This window comes from Zootoca vivipara, chromosome 1, assembly GCF_965207765.1.
Source record: "Zootoca vivipara chromosome 1, rZooViv2.hap1.1, whole genome shotgun sequence".
Lineage (NCBI taxonomy): Eukaryota > Metazoa > Chordata > Lepidosauria > Squamata > Lacertidae > Zootoca > Zootoca vivipara.
In genome coordinates, this window is record NC_142582.1 from 129799672 (window position 1) to 129816167 (window position 16496).

Consider the following 16496-nt stretch of genomic DNA (forward strand, 5'->3'; position numbering starts at 1 on the left):
GTTGTAGAGCTGGAAGGGACTCCAAGAGTCATCTAGTCCAACCTCCTGCAATACAGGAATCTCGACTAAAGCATCTGTGACAGATGGCCATCCAACCTCTGCTTGAAAAGCTCCAAAAACCCTGCTCTGAAGGGCAGAACTCTATCCAGTGGATTTAAGTTACAAGAAAGGAGATTCCAACTAAACATCAGGAAGATCTTTCTGACAGTAAGAGCTGTTTGACAGGGGAATGGTCTCCCTCAGAAGGTGGTGGACTTTCCTTCCTTGGAGGTTTTTAAGCAGAGGCTGGAAGAAGAAGAAGAAGAAGAAGAAGAAGAAGAAGAAGAAGAAGAAGAAGAAGAAGAAGAAGAAGAAGAAGAAGAGTTTGGATTTGATATCCCGCTTTATCACTACCCGAAGGAGTCTCAAAGCGGCTAACAATCTCCTTTCCCCTCCTCCCCCACAACAGACACCCTGTGAGGTGAGTGGGGCTGAAAGACTTCAAAGAAGTGTGACTAGCCCAAGGTCACCCAGCAGCTGCATGTGGAGGAGCAGAGACGCGAACCCGGATCACCAGATTACGAGTCTACCGCTCTTAACCACTACACCGCACTGGCTCTCTGGATGACCACCTGTCATGGATGCTTTAGCAGAGATTCCTGCATTGCAAAGGGTCGGACCAGATGACCATTGGGATCCCTTCCAACTCTACAATTCTATGATTCTATGATTTTATTGTTAGCAGCTGGGTTTGTTATATGTAGCTTGGGCCCAGGCTACCGGAGAGACCATGTCTCCCTATACAAACCTGCCTTGGGTGCTAAAATCCTCGGGTGAGCCCCTTTTCTCACTTCCATTTGTTGGGGTTGTGGGCTATATGCACTGCAGAAGCTCAGCCAAGCGGTTAAGCTCACCACAAAAAACAGCTGTTTAGCAGAGTTGTCTTTACTAGGCCAACACCAGCATGCACCACTAGTATACCACCATTTACAGTTGTTAAAAATAGTCTTTTCTTTCTCTGATCCCAGAGAGGGTTCTTTGCTTCAAAATCCTTGCTGTGATGAAGTCCACAACTGAGTCCTAAGTTGAGCTGCTTTCAAAATCCTGCAACTTGATAGAGTTCTTGGAGTTTTAAATTGCTGTAGCCCACTCTGGAGGACCCAGGTGGCGCTGTGGTTAAACCACTGAGCCTAGGGCTTGCTGATCAGAAGGTCGGCGGTTCGAATCCCTGTGACGGGGTGAGCTCCCGTTGCTTGGTCCAGCTCCTGCCAACCTAGCAGTTCGAAAGCACGTCAAAAATGCAAGTAGATAAATAGGAACCGCTACAGCGGGAAGGTAAACGGCGTTTCCATGTGCTGCTCTGGTTCGCCAGAAGCGGCTTAGTCATGCTGGCCACATGACCTGGAAGCTGTACGCCGGCTCCCTCGGCCAATAATGCGAGATGAGCGCGCAACCCCAGAGTCGGTCACGACTGGACCTAATGGTCAGGGGTCCCTTTACCTTTACCTTTAGCCCACTCTGGAACCTTAGGATGAAGGGAGGATAAAGAAGGAGGAGGAGGAGGAGGAGAATGTTGAAATGCTAATTTAATTATGCCCATTAGCTTCAGTTGGTATACTCTGAGTAGAACGTAGAACTTACAATAGTTGAATATTACCCTTTATCCCCAAATAAGCAGCCATTACTTGTTGGGTACAGAAATGCGCTTTGCACATGCTCTAATGGAAGCCATCACACATTCTGTGCCTGAGCCCTGACACAGAAAACAGTTCCTAACCCTTAGAAAACAGGCCCTGTACTCAAATGAACATCCTTTCTCGTGGGTCTTGTTAGGAGTGATTCCCTTTCAGCGAGATGCGCTGATAGAAATTGCTCTTCGCTGCATCATTGCCTTTGAAAACAAGGTTCCTGGACTGAGCCAAGCCTTGCATTTTAAGCCCACTGGTGCCATCCATCATTACAGTTTTGAGGAAATAAGAAAAATAAAAATCCCTGGTGGTCATGGTGGGTGGTGGGTTTTCTCAGAAAAACTCGTCACTCAGAGAGGTTTGCAGACAGGCCCCAAATCCAGAAGAGCCTGCTCTTCAGCCACACAACTTGTTAACTGCCTCAGCTCTCCTAATAGATTTACCATCCTAACCGCAACAAAGAGCTGGAGTTTTGAAAGAAACGGTGCTCTACCTTTCTCCAGCGAGAAGCCCAGTGGACCAAACATTTGCTCCAATAGCTCTGTTTTTTCATTTTGCACTATTTTCATTTTAAAATATCTCAACTCAAAACTCAGAACTTAAAACTGTGCCCTCGAAATACCTCTCAATAAAATAAAACAAAACACAATAAAATTTTTTTTAAAAACAAACAAACTTAAATCACAGCACGGAGACCAAGGATCCAGCTAAGGTTCGCTCAGAGTCGGCCCAGTGAAATTAATGGACTTAAGTTCACACCAATTGATTTCAATGGACCTACTCCGAGCAGGATGGAAGTTTGCGGATGAACATTTGCGGCCATCCAGAGCACCTCTCTCTTTCAACAAGACTTCAAAAGGGAGGATTTTACCCCAGTCAGCCTCCACTATTGGATTCAAAGTTGTTGTTTTAATTGCATTCACATGTGAAATTGTTTCATTGTGGATGTTTTCTTATTTCTCAGCTATTTATTTAATAAAATTTATGCACTGCTTGACTGTAATAATAATAAAAACACCTGCTTATCGGTTCCCTCTTCGATCATCTGCTCAGCCATTGTGGGAACAGGACGTTGGACCAGATAATTGGCCTGATCCAGAAGGCAGGCTCTTCTTACGATCTTAGGAACGAACATTTCCCCTGGGGATGTCTGGGAGGAATGAAGGTTGCACAAGCTTTTGTGAATAATGTAATTCACACAGTGCCGGATTGACGTATAAGCTAAACAAACTATAGCTTAGGGTCCCACTCTCTTGGCCCCTCCTAAAAAAACTTTTAAAGAAAAAACAAACCTGGATGTACGTTTCCAAAATATAAGATAAAAAACAAATACTGTAAAATAAAACCTACATACAGCAACAGTGTTTGGTGTTGTGTAGGCTCCTATGATGTAAGTCATGGGCCCTGCCTGCTAGCCTGCTCCCTCAAATATCACTGGTTTGCTCCTTTCTATATATAGGGTGCCTACATTCTGCTATTTATAATTATTAGTAGTTGGCACCATACCTATTACGGGAGCCAGGTGGCGCTGTGGTTAAACCACTGAGCCTAGGGCTTGCTGATCAGAAGGTCAGCGGTTCGAATCCCTGTGACGGGGTGAGCTCCCGTTGCTTGGTCCCAGCTCCTGCCAACCTAGCAGTTCGAAAGCACATCAAAATGCAAGTAGATAAATAGGAACCGCTACAGCGGGAAGGTAAACGGCGTTTCCATGTGCTGCTCTGGTTTGCCAGAAGCGGCTTTGTCATGCTGGCCACATGACCTGGAAGCTATACGCCGAACTCGCGCTCCGCTGGGCTGGGCTCCGCCTCCGCCCACCAGCCCTGCTTCTAGGGAGGGGCACAGCCCGGTGGAGCGCGAGTTCGCCGTTCCCGCCCACTTTGTGGCCCCTCCCCTTCCGTGCCTTGGCCCCTCCCCTAGTTTTGATCCTGGGTACGCCCATGGCTGACCTTCTGATCAGCAAGCCCTAGGCACAGCATGACAAAGCCGCTTCTGGCAAACCAGAGCAGCACATGGAAACGCCGTTTACCTTCCCGCTGTAGCGGTTCCTATTTATCTACTTGCATTTTGACGTGCTTTCGAACTGCTAGGTTGGCAGGAGCTGGGACCAAGCAACAGGAGCTCACCCCGTCACAGGGATTCGAACCGCTGACCTCAAGGGCGTACCCACCACGGGGCAAGTTAGGGCAGCTGCCCTACTCTAGAAGCAGGGCTGGTGGGCAGAGGCGGAGCACAGCCCGGCGGAGCGCGAGTTCGCCATTCCCGCCGCACCGCGCCGCACCCTCCCTCCAGCTCCCCGGTGCGCCCTCAGGCAAGGCCAAGCACGGCGGGGAACCAGGGAGCGCGGCGCGGTGGGCGGGAACGCCGAACTCGCGCTCCGCTGGGCTGGGCTCCGCCTCCGCCCACCAGCCCTGCTTCTAGGGAGGGGCACAGCCCGGCGGAGCGCGAGTTCGGCGTTCCCACCCGCCGCGCTGCGCCCTCCCTCCAGCTCCCCGTCGCGCCCTCTGGCAAGGCCAAGCATGGCGGGGAACCAGAGAGCACGGCGCGGCGGGCGGGAACGCCGAACTCGCGCTCCGCTGGGCTGGGCTCCGCCTCCGCCCACCAGCCCTGCTTCTAGGGAGGGGCACAGCCCGGCGGAGCGCGAGTTCGCCGTTCCCGCCCACTTTGTGGCCCCTCCCCTTCCGTGCCTTGGCCCCTCCCCTAGTTTTGATCCTGGGTACGCCCATGGCTGACCTTCTGATCAGCAAGCCCTAGGCACAGCATGACAAAGCCGCTTCTGGCAAACCAGAGCAGCACATGGAAACGCCGTTTACCTTCCCGCTGTAGCGGTTCCTATTTATCTACTTGCATTTTGACGTGCTTTCGAACTGCTAGGTTGGCAGGAGCTGGGACCAAGCAACAGGAGCTCACCCCGTCACAGGGATTCGAACCGCCGACCTTCTGATCAGCAAGCCCTAGGCTCAGTGGTTTAACCACAGTGCCACCTGGGTCCCTTTTATTTTCTTAGGTGGCTACCAAATTCATATGTATATATGGGATCTCCATTCATCTTCTCCAAAAGCTTCTTGAAGTATTTTGTTCCCATTTTATCTGCTAACAATTATTTAATATTTTCCGATTATTCGATATTTTCCGATTTTATCGCCTCGGCTATTATGCCACCCCCGGGGAGAAAACCATTAACTGAATTAATCTGGGAGGAACAGGGAGTCTTGGTGGGCACTAAAGGGGTTCCTGGGGCACTATGTTGGGGAAACTCAGTTGCAGGGCTATTTAGCAGTCCACATCTGTGACGGAGGTCAGTGCGAGAGCTGTCTAGGCCGGGTCATTGCGGGGCTGGACCAGGAACACTTTCTGAAAATCCCTCGCTCACCTCCAGGCTGGAAGCATGTCTGAGAACCCAGCTGGTTGCTGCTGACATTGCGCCACTGAAGTCGCCAGCTGGGAGCACTGAGGCAAGACTTTTAAGGAAAACACAGGTGTTAGGTACGCCGTGATGAGAGGTCAAACTAGCTTAGATCACAGAGAAGTCTTTGCAGGCCATGTGAACATCACCTCTTTTGACTCTCACACACACATCACCGGGCACACGTGGGAGGTGGGGATCTAAGAGCATCTTTAACCCTTACTCGCCCAAGGTGGAGTTGCAGCTTCGAATGAGAGCAGTCAAGGGCAAATATCTCAAGTCAGGGTTGTTAGTCTCCCAGCTGCAAAAACCTGAGCAATTCACCAGCTTTCACCTGCTTCACTCCAGGAAGTGTCAATATTCAATCTCGGCACAATATAGAGTATATTCTATGGAGTATAGAATTGTTCTGCCCCAACTTTACACAAACTTCCTTCATACATGTGGGGACAATGGATACATGGGTAGGATTGTGGTGTGTGTGTGTGTGTTTATTCTTTGCCTTGGCTGTGCGTATATAGATCAACAAATTTTCAGGCTTCCTGTAAATTTAGCTGCTTCCCCCCCCCTCTTACTGGCTTTGTCACTTTTTAATTTTGAATGTAAATACTGATTTAGTTAAATGGTTTTGATTTTCTTTCACACACAAAAACGAGGTAAGATATATAAGGTAGTCTGGAAAATGTCCTTTTTTTCCAATTAGTTAAATAAAAACAAATCAGCCACTATTCAGGTTCTCATTTGTTTTTGCTTGGGGCAGTTCATGATCATTTTTCTAAACCAGGCATGGCCAAGCTTGGCCCCCAATGTGTTTTGGGACTACAATTCCCATCACTGAGAGGCAGCGTGGTGTAGTGGTTAAGAGCGGTGGACTTGTAATCTGGGGAACCGGGTTCGCTTCCCTGCTCCTCCACATGCAGCTGCTGGGTGACCTTGGGCTAGTCGCACTTCTCTGAAGTCTCTCAGCCTCACTCACCTCACAGAGTGTTTGTGGTGGGGGAGGAAGGGAAAGGAGAATGTTAGCCGCTTTGAGACTCCTTCGGGTAGTGATAAAGTGGGATATCAAGTCCAAACTCCTCCTCCTCCTCCTCCTCCTCCTCCTCTTCATCCCTGACCACTGTCCTGTTAGCTAGGGATGATGGAAGTTGTTGTCCCAAAACATCTGGAGGGCCAAGTTTGGCCATGCCTGTTCTAAACAATGTAATAAGAGCTCTGCTGAATCAGACCAAAGACTCATCCAGTCCACCATTCTCTTCTCACCATGACCAAACAGATGCTTGTGGGAAACCTGCAAGCAGGACATGAACTCACCGTAATTCACCCCTGATCAACCGGAATTCAGAGGCAGAGGATCGCATGGTCCATGGCAGGCTAGTGTTCATGAGAAGGGCATGTGACCTGAAAGACGGCCAGCCTTTGAAATTGGCACTTCTCTGAATTTTGCAATGCAGTCTCCCAGCCAAGTGATAATTTTGAGATGTTGTAAGGTTTTTTCTAATAATAATAATAATAATAATAATAATAATAATAATAATAATAATAATTGCTTGGCATTTTCAATGGGAGGACTGTGCGCCAACAACCTTAGTGGACCCTCCCCTGAGATGCGTCTTTAGCTTGATCTAGCACACTGGATCCAAACCCCTTTTTTGGCCATGCCCCACCTTGTTGTTGTTTAGTCGTTTAGTCGTGTCCGACTCTTCGTGACCCCATGGACCATAGCACGCCAGGCACTCCTGTCTTGCACTGCCTCCCGCAGTTTGGTCAAACTCATGTTCGTAGCTTCGAGAACACTGTCCAACCATCTTGTCCTCTGTCGTCCCCTTCTCCTAGTGCCCTCAATCTTTCCCAACATCAGGGTCTTTTCCAAGGATTCTTCTCTTCTCATGAGGTGGCCAAAGTATTGGAGCCTCAGCTTCACGATCTGTCCTTCCAGGGAGCACTCAGGGCTGATTTCCTTCAGAATGGATAGGTTTGATCTTCTTGCAGTCCATGGGACTCTCAAGAGTCTCCTCCAGCACCATAATTCAAAAGCATCAATTCTTCGGAGATCAGCCTTCTTTATGGTCCAGCTCTCACTTCCATACATCGCTACTGGGAAAACCATAGCTTTAACTATACGGACCTTTGTCGGCAAGGTGATGTCTCTGCTTTTTAAGATGCTGTCTAGGTTTGTCATTGCTTTTCTCCCAAGAAGCAGGCGTCTTTTAATTTCGTGACTGCTGTCACCATCTGCAGTGATCAAGGAGCCCAAGAAAGTAAAATCTCTCACTGCCTCCATTTCTTCCCCTTCTATTTGCCAGGAGGTGATGGGACCAGTGGCCATGATCTTGGTTTTTTTGATGTTGAGCTTCAGACCATATTTTGCGCTCTCCTCTTTCACCCTCATTAAAAGGTTCTTTAATTCCTCCTCACTTTCTGCCATCAAGGTTGTGTCATCTGCATATCTGAGGTTGTTGATATTTCTTCCGGCAATCTTAATTCCTGCTTGGGATTCATCTAGTCCAGCCTTTCGCATGATGAATTCTGCATATAAGTTAAATAAGCAGGGAGACAATATACAACCTTGTCGTACTCCTTTCCCAATTTTGAACCACTCAGTTGTTCCATATGCAGTTCTAACTGTAGCTTCTTGTCCCACATAGAGATTTCTCAGGAGACAGATGAGGTGATCAGGCACTCCCATTTCTTTAAGAACTTGCCATAGTTTGCTGTGGTCGACACAGTCAAAGGCTTTTGCATATGCCCCACCTAAGCACCTCTAAAATCCTGATGCCACCCAGTGACATATCATTCTTATTATTCAAAAAGTGAACTCCTATTCATGTCGAGGAAGCCTAAAAGGCTATCCACTCATTCTTCAATTTGCCCCCCTCTTAAAAATCAGATTGCCCCTGGACCCTGTGGGGTGTGATCCCCACGTTGGGAACCATGGATCTAGCAGGTTGAGGTTTCCCTCCGCTCTTCTAGGAAGCAGATCATAAATGCAACAGAACAAATAAGGTTCCAAAAGGAATGGAGTAAATTTGTGGACTATATGGAGAAAAACTGTAGAAGTTTAAAGGCCCTTGCAGGACTGAAATAAATCCTACGAATTGGTTTTAATTACTGTAGTTGGACTATAAGAAACTGTGAGATAGGAGCAGAAAAGAAAACCGAATGATGGGAGGGAGGGAAGTCAACGCTCGGCAGAGCAAAACGAACTAAAATAGGTGAATAGAAGAAAAAAATGCAAAAAATTATGTTTTTGTTGTTGTTGTTTGTGGTTGTTGTTATTTGTTGTTTGGTTGTTTGATGTTGTTTATTTGGAAATGTAATAAAAATTATTTAAAAAAAACAAAAGCAAATAATACGCAACAGTTTCTTTTGGTTTCCTTATCCTTGTTGTTGTTGTTGTTTAGTCGTTTAGTCGTGTCCGACTCTTCGTGACCCCATGGACCAGACCACGCCAGCATGGGCGTACCCAGGATCAAAACTAGGGGGGGGCAAGGGGAGGGGCCAAGGCACGGAAGGGGAGGGGCCACAAAGTGGGCGGGAACGGCGAACTCGCGCTCCGCCGGGCTGTGCCCCTCCCTAGAAGCAGGGCTGGTGGGCGGAGGCGGAGCCCAGCCCAGCGGAGCGCGAGTTCGGCGTTCCCGCCCACCGTGCCGCGCTCCCTGGTTCCCCGCCGCGCTTGGCCTTGCCTGAGGGCGCGCCGGGGAGCTGGAGGGAGGGTGCGCGGCGCAGCGGGAATGGCGAACTCGCGCTCCGCCGGGCTGTGCTCCGCCTCTGCCCACCAGCCCTGCTTCTAGAGTAGGGCAGCTGCCCTAACTTGCCCCATGGTGGGTACGCCCTTGCACGCCAGGCACTCCTGTCTTCCACTGCCTCCCGCAGTTTGGTCAAACTCATGTTCGTAGCTTCGAGAACACTGTCCAATATCCTAGTAAGCCTCAACTACAGTACTGTATTCTTGAAGTGCTTCTCTCTACCCTTTCGCCCTGCAGTGAGCTCTCCTCCCACCCCGACTCTGGTTGAGAGAAGCAGATGATTCTATTAACAGAGCAGAGAGAGAGAGAGAGAGAGATTGCCTGTTGTGACCACCTATTTTTCTGTGGTGCAACTCTGCTGAGGGCAATGGGGGAGAGTCGGAGTGACCCATTGCACATGTGGCTCCATTTCCCCCTCTTATTTGGAAGACACAGGCCTAAATGAGTAACAGCTCCCTCCAGGCTCCTGAGGGGCTCTTGGTAATAATAAGAACTGGGTGGTAGATACGTTTGCCGGTGGAGGCGCATGGGGGGGGGGAGGAGAGGAGATGCACTTGATTCCTGATCTTTGTTCAAAGGCACCTGTGTCAGCTATTAAAACCCCACCGACAGCAATTATCCACTTTCGACATGAAGTGTTTAAACCCCGGACCACATTAATGGAGCTTAACGAGTAGGCATGTCATTGCAGACTTCCTGATCGGGTGGGCGGGGGGCAAGGAGGGGCACATGAGAGAGAGAGAGAGAGAGAGAGAGAGAGAGAGAGAGAGAGAGAGAGAGAGAGAGAGAGAGAGATGGGGGGGAAAGAGATGTCTTCTTGACGCAGCTGAAAGAGAGTTTGGGGATGGAACAGGAGATGAATCAGCTTCTCCATCCTGACAGCTTCAGACAAAAGGGGCCTTTTGAGCCACCTGGTCTGTGTCTCCTGCACCTGCACCGAGGCTGGGGAGGGGGACGGTGACACAGGGGGCTTTGTGCTCTCTCCCCTTGATCCTTTTGTCTGCAGGTATCTGTCTGCAGCCACCCTGGGTCACTTAATAGCCCTTCAGAGGGAGACAAAAGCCGGGAGGATTCACAATGGATAATTATCTCCCCCTCCCTGCACACCCACCCCACCCGTCCGCCTGACATGAAGTGATAACCCTTTTTTCTGCAGAATTACGTGGGTTTGTTTGGTTGCTGGGGGTGGGAGCGAGGAGCTGGATGGCGGAAGAAAGGCGGGATCTCATTCGGTCTGGGATCTGCCCTTTGTAGGTGAGGGAATCCTCACGGGATATCTCCGCCTGGCGAGGCAAGGGCACCGACTCAAAGGGCACTGGAGAGCACATTATGCGCATTTGCACAACACATTTCCAGCTCTACGGCACCACTTCAAGCAGTCCCAAATAATCCTGGTAACTGTAGTTTGTTAAGGGTGCTGAGGGTTGTTAGGAGAATCCTCTTTTCTCTCCCAGAGCTACAGTTCCCCGGGCGGTTTAACAATTGATTCTCAATGATACATCAGGCAATAGATGTCAGACATATCAGTGTTGGATTTACATATAAGCTAAACAGGCTATAACTTAGGGCCCCACCCTTTTGGCCCCCCCAAAAAATGTAAAGGGAAAAAAACCTGGATGTACATTTCCAAAATATAAGATAAAAAACAAATACAGTCATACCTTGGTTTAAGTACGCTTCGGTTTGAGTACTTTCAGGTTGAGTACTCCGCGGACCCGTCTGGAACGGATTAATCCACTTTCCATTACTTTCAATGGGAAAGTTCGCTTTAGGTTAAGTACGCTTCAGGTTAAGTACAGACTTCCGGAACCAATTGTGTTTGTAAACCGAGGTACCACTGTAAAATACAGTAGTACCTCTATTTACGAATAACTCTACTTATGAATGTTTCTACTTACGAACAGAGCTCCGTCCACCATCTTGGCTGCGGTTTAGATAGGATTTTTCCTACTTATGAATTTTTAGATAGGGTTGCTTTGACTTACGATTTTTTTCTCCCAATGCATTCCTATGAGATTCGACTTACATTTTTTTTCGACTTATGAATGTGCGTTCGGAAAGCATTAAATTCGTTAAGTAGAGGTACCACTGTAAAACCTACATACAGTTAGAGCTTAATATTTCACTATTAATATCCTTCTTCTTAATTGTATTTCACTATTAGTATACTTCTTAATTGCATTTCAGTTCAACAATTACTTTGATAAAATACATACCAGTATTTTGTTATGTGCAAATGGCTTTAGATATCTATTAGGTCCATAAATTGCCATATAGCATATATTCAACACAAAAAACAATGACAATTTGTTGTTGACAAACAACAGCTGGACATATAAAGGGCCCCGTGACCTTCAGTAGCTGAGGGCTTCATCAAACCTAAATCCGGCCCTGGTCATAATATTATAGATATGGAAGCATGGGAACGATTGTGGAATTTGGATATAAAATTTACAGCATGTTATGGTTTAAGAGAAAAATTATATGAAAATGATATATTATTGAACTCACGGGTGCCACAGCAGAGTGGGCCCTGGCTTTTGCTCGGGACATTATTTCGTGACTTCCCTAATGGCGTTTCTGCCCCGTCCTCTAGATTAAAAGGGTTGTTGAAACCAGCCCTAAGACGGTCTTTGCCCTCAGCCCGACCATCCTGAAAGAAACAACATGTGAGGAAAAAGGAACAGGAGGGAGAAGGAAAATAACAAGCTCCAGCACAAGTTCTGAAAACTATGACAGGTGATGTCAAGTGGGTATCTTGGACTTGATAAAGGGCAGTTGCTCCCTGGAAGACCTCCTCCCTCCAAAAAAAAAATCAGATCCAGGAGGGAAGTTGGTGGCAACATTTAGGCCAGGTGGGCAGGGCAGCTTCTGCCACACAGGCAGTTGTCCAGGTGGAATTCAGGCCCTCCAAAAGAGGGGATTTTGCGCTGAAATGCAAAACACCATGGTTATTTGGCACAGGCAAAATAAAGGCACGCAGTTCTTATAGCTCCTTTGGTAGAGCACGAGACTCTTAATTTCATGGCTGTGGGTTCAAGTCCCATGTTGGGCAAAAGATTTGGGCTTTGTAGGTGGTTTGGACTAGATTTGACATCCTATACCCTTTTAAAATGTGGCTCTTTTTTTTTGGGGGGGTGTTATTGGGTTATTGTTCTTATTTTGATTTTATATATTGGGATCTTTTCTGTGAACTGCCCTGAGGCCTCCAGGTACATTTACAAACTCTACCTGAGTTACAAACGCCTCAGGTTACAAATGCTTCAGGTTACAAACTCCGCTAACCTGGAAGAGTTACCTTGAGTTGAGAATTTTGCTCCAAGATGAGAACAGAAATTGTGTGTTGGTGGCGCAGCGGCAGCAAGAGGCCCTATTAGCGAAAGGACGCCTCTGGCTCATAGCTGCCAAGTCTCCCGTATTCCTTGGGAAACCCCTGTTTGTCCGGCTGTTCCCAGCCGAAAAAACTGTTCCCCCCCCGGTTTATTCTGGTGCGGCGGCCATTTTGGAATTGGGCACAGCAGCATCAAAAGTCACTTCTGAGCATGCTCCGCCCAGTTCCAAAATGGCGGCAGTGCTACTTCCGGTCTGCTACTTCCGGTCTGGTTTCTTATTTCTCAGGCTGGAACTTGGCAGGTACGCTCTGGTTAAGAACAGTTTCAGGTTAAGAACGGACCTCCGGAACGAATTAAGTTAGTAACTAGAGGTACCACTGCATAGGGTAGTACATGAATTCAATATAGATAGATAGATGATAGATAGATAGATAGATAGATAGATAGATGATAGATAGATAGATAGACAGACAGACAGACAGACAGATGAACCTCGTGGCCCCTTTCTTCTTCAACATCAACTTCGTTGGACTGGTCATGTTGTACAGATGCCTGATCTATCGTCTTCCAAAGCAACTGCTCTATTCCAAACTTAAAAATGGAAAATGTAATGCTGGTGGTCAACAAAAGAGGTTCAAAGACTCTCTGAAGGCAAATTTTTAAAAAATGTAGTATAAACACCAACAATTGGGAAACACTGGCCTGCGAGCGCTCCAGTTGGAGAACAGCCTTTACCAAAGGTGTCAGGGACTTTGAAGATGCTCAAACTCAGGACACAAGGGAGAAACGTGCTAAGAGGAAAGCACGCTTGGCAAATCCACACCATGATCAACTCCTGCCTGGAAACCTATGCCCCTACTGTGGATGGATGTGTGGATCCAGAATTGGCCTCCACAGTCACTTACAGACTCACTGTATGGAAGACAATCTTACTCGGCTACAAGTGATCGCCGAAGAAGAAGCTATTTCCTTTTCTTTACAAGTTAGAAAGCACCACTCTAGCTCCCCTTTCATGCAATGGGATAAAATCCTGACCACTGCCCCCCACATGCTACCACCAGCAGTGCAGCAGCTCAGGCCCCCAGAGATGATTTGGGCAAACTCCAAGAAATATTAGCAGCTCCGACGAGGTTCTCGGATCAAATTGCCAAGGCTGCTGAAAGCTTTGGCCGGCCGTTTCAAAGGCATCGACAACATCTTTCTGGGTCTGGGTTTTTAAAAAGCATTTCTCATGTTGAAAAACAAAACCCTCCAGCTGCTGGTCCCTTGCGCAATCCCCATATGCTGTGCCTCGAGGCCTGCGATGGCTAATGCTCCCAGGGCAGCCTCTCTTTTGGGGGAAACTGCGCCGGGCCTGATTCCGACAGGGAGGCAGAGAAAGCTCTGTTGATTGAGTGCCAGGAATGCCTCTCGAGCAGGCCAGCTTGTTCATACCCGCCGACATTTCTCCAGTGAAAATGGGAACATCCTATTCCACATCAGGAAGTTTCTCCCACAATGGATCTCGCCGAACACATAGACATCTTCTTCTTCTTCTCCTTTGGCGATCACTTGTAGCGAAGATTGTCTTCCATAAACACGGTTTTAACAATGAGTCCGTAAGTGACTGCGGAGGCCAATTATGGATCCACATGTCCTTCTACAGTGGGGACCAGGGCCATCTTAAGCATATCCAGCGCTCCCCCCCGTTTCCCAGAGTCTTTTTTAGGGAGGATGGTGCTGCCGGCGGGGCTGGAGAAGGCGGGCAGCGGCTCATATACACATCAACATCTGTCACCTTGAGGCAATGACAGCCTCTCAGCCTACCTCGCAGGGTTGTTGTAAAGAAAAAAATGTGCAAGGAAAGGCAATCATGTACAACACCTTCCGCAGATAAATGGAATTAAATAAATAATTTTTGGTAAGCTAACAAGTCCCTGTCAGGGAAAAAGCTGTGATAAAATGATGATGATGATGATAATGATGATGATAGAAGCTGTGAGAATGATCAAGAACATACCAGAGAGTAAATCCTATTGAACTCAGTGCGATTTTCTGAGAAAAAAATGCTTAGCATTGCAGTGTAAGCGTGCCCAGTCTTTATCCAGTTACCTGGAAGTAAGCTCTCTTGAATACATTGCGACTTACTTCTGAGTAGGCAGTGTAAGGCTCAGTTTACAATACAGTGGCACATTGGTTCTTGAACAGCTTGGCTGACAAACGAATCGGCTCCAGAACGCCACAAACCCGGAAGTAAGTGTTCTGCTTTGCGAACATTTTGTGGGAGCTGAATGTCTGACGCAGCTTCCAATTGAGTGCAAAAAGCTCCTGCAGCCAATCGGAAGCCACGCCTTGGTTTTCAAACTGTTTCGGGAGCCGAATGGACTCCAAGAATGGATTAAGTTCGAGAACCAAGGTACCACTGTAAAGGAATAAACACTCCACACATTTCCTAAAAATGCCTGGCTGCTGAAGCTCAGCAATTAAAGAATTTAAGGTGGATTGGTGACATTTTCCTGCAAAATTATAGGCAGGGCTTTTTATGTCAGCTTCACCATTTCCTTCTTTGGGTGCCAATTTTCCACACTTTTCCTGCAGCTGCTCAACACTCAATGGGCCAAATGCATCTGAAAACACCATATTTTTAAATTTTCATTTCTTCTCTCTCTTTTTGGTTTCCCTTTGGTGTCTCTCTCTCCGTGTGTTTTTATTTGCATTAGTTTCTTTAATATTCTTGTACTATGGAAAAGTTTTAATGAAATCTTATTTAAACAACAACAACAACAACAACACCACACCACGGGGACAACATTCTAATTCTGATTCACTCGAAAACGTAACCTGACAACCCCGTTTGCCAATTGTGCTCCTATGACCATGTTCAAAATACATGGTACCATTGGCTCTATCCAGTGCTTTTTTTCTTGGGGGGTGCGCATACCCCTAAACATTTTGTGAATCTTTGTACTTTGGTTCATTTATTGTATTTATTCCCACCCCCCCGTTTAGAACTCTAAAATGGTGATTTTCTTGCATACCCCTAAACATTTTTAAAGGGGGAAAAAAAGCACCGGCTCTATCCATCATTCAAACACAATGCCCCCCCCCCCGCCCCCTTTTGCTCTTCCTCCTTCTTCCGCAGTGCGGCGAGGTGTGCAGAGATGGAGTTTGGCGCGCCGAGCATGGGAAGGGGTGGAAGAAAACGCAGGCTGCCAGTCCGGACGCAGAGCCAGCAGGATGAATTACAGTCGGATGAAACGCAGCTGATGCAGACAGCCTGCCAGGAGTCGGAGAGGAGAGCTTTGCTCCTTGCAAATTAAACATCTATTATTTACAACGGGATGGCGGGATCTGCCAAAAGTTGTCTGAACAATAGGAAAGGCAGGAGGATTTGAAATATGAAATAAGTGGTGTGTTTTTTTTATAGGGAAAGTTGGGAGGAAACCACCCATGCTTCTGAAGTAGGAAAACTCTTGCCATCGGAGGATGGAGGGGGGCTGCCCTAACTATTTCCCACGGTTGTTCACAGCAGGATGCCCCCTGCAGATATTTTGGACAACTGTGGAGGAGCAGGAGGCTGAGGAAGCATAGGGGATGGTTGGGGGCAGAGAAGGTGGCAGCAGGTGGCAATAGGAAGAGTCTTCTTCTTTGGCGATCCCTCGTAGCCAAGTAAGATTGTCTTCCATAAACACGGTTTTAACAACGAGTCTGTAAGTGATTGTGGAGGCCAATTCTGGATCCACATGTCCTTCCACAGTGGGGACATTGGTTCCCGGGTGGGAGTTGATCACGTGTGAATTTGCCAAGCTTGCCTTCCTCTTAGTATGTTTCTCCCTTTCATTCTGAGTTCGAGCATCTTCAAAGACCATGACACCTTTGATAAAGGCTGTTCTCCAATTGGAGCGCTCGCAGGCCAGTGTTTCCCAATTTTTGGTGTTCATACTACATTTTTTAAGATTTGCCTTGAGAGTCTTTAAACCTCTTTTGTTGACCACCAGTATTACGCTTTCCATTTTTAAGTTCGGATTAGAGTAGTTGCTTTGAAAGACGATCATCAGGTATCCGCACAACATGATCGGTCCAATGAAGTTGATGTTGGAGAATCATTGCTTCAACACTGGTGATCTTTGCTTCTTCCAGTACACTGGCATTAGTTCACCTGTCTTCCCAAGTGATGTGTAAAATTTTACCGTTGATGGAATCTTTCAAGGAGCTGGAGATGGCTTTTATAAGTGGTCCATGTTTCCCAAGCATATAGTAAGGTTGGTAGTACAATAGCTTTGTAAACAACCATTTTGGTTTCCCTGCGAATGTCCTGGTCCTCAAACACGCTGCACTTCAATCGGGAGAAAGCCGCGCTCGCAGAGCT